Genomic DNA, 6,917 nt, shown 5'->3' with positions numbered 1-6,917 from the left:
TTTTTGTTTGTTTGTTTTTTGTTTTTTAGAAAGTGGCCACTGTTGAATCCAAACGGGTGTGTCAGATTTTCATTGTAAAGGGATAGGATCAGGAGGCATGGCAGTGGCTGCCACTAAAACAGCCCTGTTTTTACAGTAACTGGGAGGGGTTTAGTAATCCCTTCATGCTTTGGACCGAGACTGAGCCCAGGATCAGACCTCATGTTTTCCATCATATGCTGACTGGGAGCACTATCAGAGTTATGTGGAATATTAATTTCAGCCCCCCATTGTGCCAGTAAATCTCCACCCCAAAGATGAATGGAAATTGGCATGATATAGGGCTAAATTGTACCCTTTTGACCATCAGGGCCAGTGCAAGGCAAGATAAATGTGCGCTCATAAACTTCCTCGGCTTTTCCAACACCTACTAGTCCCACGTTAGCAGGATGTATAAGCCAGGAGGAAGGCCATAAACTAGAGGAAATAACAGAAACATCAGCACTAGTATCTACTAGGCCTTCAAACTTTCTTCCTTGAATGTGTATGGTGTAGGTGGGCTGTTGTTTAGAAATTACATTAATCCAGTAAGTGGCCTTTTCATCGCTGGAGCCCATCCCAGGGCCACGTGTCTTGTCTCCTTTGTTTAAAATGATATTAGATAGTAAAAGCAATTGAGCTTGTTTAACAGCAGTAAAGGAAACAGGAGCTTGGCCTGGGGCATGTAATTTATCCCAAGGTGTCATACACACGTTTGTTACTTGTTTTAATGTAAGAGTATCAAAGCCTAATTGGGCATAAGTTTCAGAGAAACTATCGGAACCTGTGAGCTGAGCCTGAGTAATCAGAATGCCATTAGTCCGATTTAGTTGAGCCCGCAAACGAGCCTCTTCTGACCACCAAGTACAAAATTGTAAACACTGAGATGGGGTCAGAACAGCTTTTGCCAAAAGGTCCCAGTCCTAAGGAAGTAAAGTGACCTCCGTACAAAAAGTTTGTAATACCATTTTAACATAAGGAGAAGTAGGACCACATTGAATACAAGCATCCTTAAATTTTTTTAAAAAAAGTAAGATTGAGTGGCGCATATTGACACAGACCAGTTGAGAGTGTGAGAAAGGGGAATTGAAGGAGTAGAAGCAGCAGAAGTATACTGGTGATTACGGGCGTCCATGTGTGAAGAAGGGTACAGAGAAGCAGGTTGAGTGGATGGCAAAGTGACCAGTTGAGGAACTGAAACGACAGGAGGGTGAGGGGCTGAAGTGGACAGGGAGGGACTGTAGAATTACAGGTAAATTGTAGTTTGGTACCGGAGCCATTAGGTGATGCCCAGAGGCAAATGCTGCAAAGGTTTGAAAGGGAAGAATTAGCATATATATGGTCCCGGGCTGTGTGAGTTGTAGCCATGGCAGCTTCAAGTACCGGTTCTTCGTGAAAAGAAGATCATTAGCAAGTAATGTTAAGCCAAAGTCACCAGAGTTAGACATTGAATTTTCAGCATCCTTAGGTGGGGGAGGAGTAGCTGAAGGGAGAGGCTGATCAGATAACGAAGGCCGTGTGGGAGAGGAAGGCTGAGGAAAAGGCAGAGGGCCACCAGACCCAGAAAACTGCAGCAACTGCAGGGGGTCACAGGATCGGCACGCCACCAAGACAGCACACAAAAAGGCTCAGCCACCCCAAACAGTGACAGGAACGTAATTCCCTGTCGAGACCAGCTCCTGGAATGCTGCAACAAGATCCCATACTTTTACATATACGGTTCCTTTTTCAGGAAACCAAGGACAGTATTTTTCCACCACCCTGAACAGAGTGACCATATTTTCCATGGTTACTTGGATTCTTCCCTGTTTTAACAGGTCTACATCTAAGGTTCCTTTTTCAGGAAACCAAGGACAGAATTTTACCACTGCCCTGAATAGAGTGACCATATTTTCCATGGGCACTGGAACCATTTCCTGTTTTAACCAGAGTTTAATATAGAAGAGATAGGTATAGTTTTTATACTCCGTGTGACCCATGGTTAACCCAAACCATACACAGACTACTCACCAGTCGTCAGGGAGTCGAATACATGTATCTGTGGACCATACCGATGTCATTTCTCCACACCTACCAGAGGGATTCAGGTTCCTACATGCACTTAAGTAAAAAGAAAGACGATGTGGGCACCAGATATCGTGGAAAACCCCATCCCCGATATTTAACGTGGGTTCTTTTCTTTTTCCCTAAGCGTCTCGGCTGGTCTCAGAAATAAAGGGAAAGAGTACAAGAGAGATAAATTTTAAAGCTGGGTGTTCAGAGGAGACATCACATGTTGGCAGGTTCCCTGATGCTCCCTGACCAAAATTTATTAGGCAGGAATTTCCTCATCCTAATAAGCCTGGCAGCACTACAGGAGACCGGGGCTTATTCATCCCTTCAGCTTCAACCGTAAAAGACGGCAGCCCCCACGGGGGTCGTTCATAGGCCTACCCTCAGGGGCGCATTCTCTTTCTCAGGGATGTTCCTTGCTGAGAAAAAGAATTCAGCAATATTTCTCCTATTTGCTTTTGAAAGAAGAGAAATATGGCTCTGTTCCACCCAGCTCACCGGCAGTCAGAGTTTAAAGTCATCTCCCTTGTTCCCTGAACATTGCTGTTATCCTGTTCTTTTTTTCAAGGTGCCCAGATTTCATATTGTTCAAACACACATGCTCTACAAATAATTTGTGCAGTTAACACAATCATCACCGGGTCCTGAGAGAACATACATCCTCCTCAGCTTATGAAGATGATGGGATTAAGAGATTAAAGACAGGCATAGGAAATCACAAGGGTATTGACTGGGGAAGTGATAAGTGTCCATGAAATCTTCACAATTTATGTTCAAAGATTGCAGTAAGACAGGCGTAAAAAATTATAGAAGTATTAATTTGGGGAACTAATAAATGTCCATGAAATCTTAACAATTTATGTTCTTCTGCCGCAGCTTCAGCCGGTCCCTCTGTTTGGAGTCCCTGACTTCCTGCAACAATCAATAACAGCTATGACCACGAGACCAGCTGCAGAAATGAGGACTGTAATTGTCATGAATATTTCCTCCTTCTTTTGTTAAAAATATGTTTATGCATGTATACACTTGTACTAAGAAACTATCTTCATTTTATTTCCTTTCTCCTTTATCATGGGACATAAGATTTATTGATGTCACATCAGTATTTAAGTATTGTTAACTTTATGGAATAGTATTTGGGTTTGGGATTGGTGCATTTCTGGTTGTACAAAGAATAGTTGTATTATGTTAGGAGTAATTATGACCTTATTATTATCTTTACTCAAAGATTATGTATGATCTCAGGAGATGTGTATGGGTTCAAGTTGACAAGGGGTGGACTGGTGATGGTTAATACTGAGTGTCAACTTGATTGGATTGAAGGATGTAAAGTATTGATCCTGGGTGTGTCTGTGAGGGTGTTGCCAAAGCCCACCCTTAATCTGGTCCATACCATCTAATCAGCTGCCAAAGCAACTAGAATATAAAGCAGGCAGAAAAACATGAAACGACTAGACTGGCTTAGCCTCCTAGCCTACATCTTTCATCTTTCTCCCATACTGGGTGCTTCCTGCCCTGGAACATCAGACTCCCAAGTTCTTAAGTTTTGGAACTTGGACTGGCTTTCCTTGCTCTTCAGCTTGTAGATGGCCTGTTGTTGAACCTTGTGATCATGTGAGTTAATACTTAATAAGCTCCCCTTTATAGATATATGTATATATAGATATATACATGTATATATATAATATATATAGCTATCCTATTAGTTCTGTCGCTCTAGAGAACCCTGACTAATACAAAGCCCATTACGTATTTGTTGATAAGAGAATTAATTAATTAATCCTCCAAGGTATGGGAGGGAGAAATAGGTTCCACAATGCATATGAATACTCCACAATATAGCTTTTGATCTATATATATATATAAAAAGTTATTATAACTTTTATTGCATCACAATGCAAGTATAAGCCATAAATCAGTTTAGTCTGCTCAGTGAGTAAAATATCTCTCTATTTTACTAGTCTCAAGTGATAAGATAGCTTTTCTACTCATTTACTGACCATGATTGCCAAATACAAGACACTCTACTAATGACATAGACTTTTGTGTATTCTGAGAAATGAACTCTTTCTAACATGGTCATGAACTCATCTAGCCATTAATTTTTTTGTTGTTGTTGGTTTGGCTTTTTTGTTTTTGTTTGTTTGTTTTTGGAGACAGAGTTTCTCTTTTGTTGCCCAGGCTGGAGTGCAATGGTGTGATCTCGGCTCACTGCAACCTCTGCCTCCCAGGTTCAAGCGATTTTCCTGCCTCAGCCTCCTGAGTAGCTGGGATTACAGGCACCTGCCACCACACCCAAATTTTTTTTTTAAATATTTTTAGTAGAGATGGGGTTTCACCACGTTGGTCAGGCTGGTTTTGAACTCCTGACCTCAGGGGATCCACCTGCCTTGGCCTCCCATAGTCCTGGGATTACAGGTGTGAGCCACCACACCTAGCACCATTAAGTTTTAATATATATACAATTTAGTATTTACAAGCCATTTATAAGTCTGCACTCTAGTTAATGACTTTCTTTAAGGCATTTGAAAAATACTTTGGAAATCGTTCTTTGGAGCTAAAAATAAGGCTGGAAGTTTAAGTTGTTCAAGTCAATTTCCAGTTCCTCTGCTCTTTATTTTCTCTAGTTATCTGAACAACTTGACAACACCACTTTAGAGCTAAAATAAAAAGACCTAGCTTTATAGAAGCATGGCATCCATTTAAGTCTTGTAATGATTTTTAATATGCCCCAAGGAGATGAATGTTTAATGGCAACCATTTCTACTTTTTTTTTTACAAACTAAGAATGATCATTCCTTGAGCAGAAAAGGAATCAATGAGTTTAGATACTGACTGTATTTTCTGTTGCTATACAATTATTCTGCATTAAAGAATTAAAAGGAAGATTTAAAACTCACAATAGACACATTCAATTACTTCATGTATCATTTCCAATTAAATAAGTTCTAACTAAACCAAATTAGTTATTATGCTTTTACCAAAAGTAATTTATGATCCAGGTTGTTTAAAAAGCACTAGAGACTTGATTAAATTTAGCATTCTTATGTATATGCTCACTTTTGTTGTTTTGCTAATGATTCTCTTGGCAAAAGCAGTTGCAAAGCTCAAAGTAACTTTTAAGTTGTATTGGGCTCTGTATGCATCCAGTGAAAAGGTCTTTAATATAGCAGTAAGATAGAATTCCTCAAGAAGCAAATCCCCTTTTGCAGGTTCATTCAATCATATAAATGCATTTCAAAGCATTCTGAAATCTGAGCCAGCCCATTATGTTTACCAGCCAAAACCTTACAGCTTAACCCTTAAGTTTCAACTGAAATATTTCCTTATATGTGAAGATGTTTTTATTTTCTCTTCAAGATGACATTCAATAATCTGAGAGTCCTGTTCATTGCAGCACCTTGAACACAAAAATAAGTCTGAATTGGCTGAAGATCAGGAAAAAAAAACCTTAAATTCAAACAAATGTTTTGGCAAGAACTTTTATAGTTTGTGGAATTTGTATTGCTATTCTGTCACTGTGGAGGGGATAACAAAGTTGCTTAGGATATAGATCTAGACATTTGTGATATTACAAATTAGTTGGGAAAGAACCTGGAAAATGCCACTCAAGTCCACCATGCTACATAATATATATCTATATCTATAGATGTAGATCTATATCCCAGCACTTTGGGAGGCCGAGGTGGGTGGATCACCTGAGGTCAGGAGTTCAAGACCAGTCTGGCCAACATGGTGAAACCCCATCTCTACTAAAATACAAAAATTAGCCGGGCATGGTGGCAGGTGCCTGTAATCCCAGCTACTCAGGAGACTGAGGCAAGAGAATTGCTTGAACCCAGGAGGCAAAGGTTGCAGTGAGCCTAGATCGTGCCACTGCACTCTAACCTGGGTGACAGAGCGAGACTCCATCTCAAAAAAACAAAAACAAAGAAGGTCTTTGATATAGAATAGGTAAATAACAACAACAACAAAGGGGGGGTAGAAAACGCTTGTGAAATAAACTCTCCATAAATTATCTTTAGTAATTAATTAATTAATTACTTTTGAGACAGGGTCTCACTCTGTCACCTAGGCTGGAGTAGTAGAGGTGCAGTCTCAGCTCACTAAAACTTCCACTTCCTGGGCTCAGGCAATTCTCCTGCTTCAGCTTCATGAATAACGAGCTACAGGGGCACATCACCATGCCCAACTAATTTTTGTAATTTTTTGTAGAGACGGGGTTTCATCATGTTGCCCAGGCTAGTCTTGAACTCCTAGGCTCAAGCAATCCGCTCCTCTAGGACTCGCAAAGTGCTGGGATTACAGGCATGAGCCACTATGCCTAGCCTAGATTCTCTGTAAATTCCACACTTGAAATGCAGTAATGCAAGTTTAGAAGGAAGAGACAATCAAAGGAAACTAACTAGAGATATTTTCAGAAAAAAAATAAATTACATTTAGTTTCATTTCTATCTTATTTAGAGAAATATAGATTGCCATAGTTTACGTCAAATTTGAGGCTACATTTTTAAAAATAGACACACTGCCAAGAATGACAGAAACAGTTACATTGCTCCATAAAATGAATTGACATAAGATTTAAAAAGACCAGTAAATGAAGCATAGCGCTATTCATATTACTATGTAGTGTTAAGAATGTCTATATTGTGTTTAAAGTGTAGTGAAAGTGACTTTTCATGTCTAGTAGATTAGTATAGTTCCCAGAACAATCGTAAACAGCAAATTTGTGTTATTTTGAGGGATTTGGCAGCAAACATTCCATGGCATTAAGATAGAATGGCAGCTTCTCTCTAAGTCTCAAGTGACACTTAATTTGCTGTCAGTTCCATTGTGAAAATTGTGAC

Source organism: Rhinopithecus bieti, unplaced genomic scaffold (assembly GCF_001698545.2).
Source record: "Rhinopithecus bieti isolate Rb0 unplaced genomic scaffold, ASM169854v2 scaffold_18688, whole genome shotgun sequence".
Taxonomy (NCBI): Eukaryota; Metazoa; Chordata; class Mammalia; order Primates; family Cercopithecidae; genus Rhinopithecus; species Rhinopithecus bieti.
Note: the sequence above shows the minus strand (reverse complement) of the source record.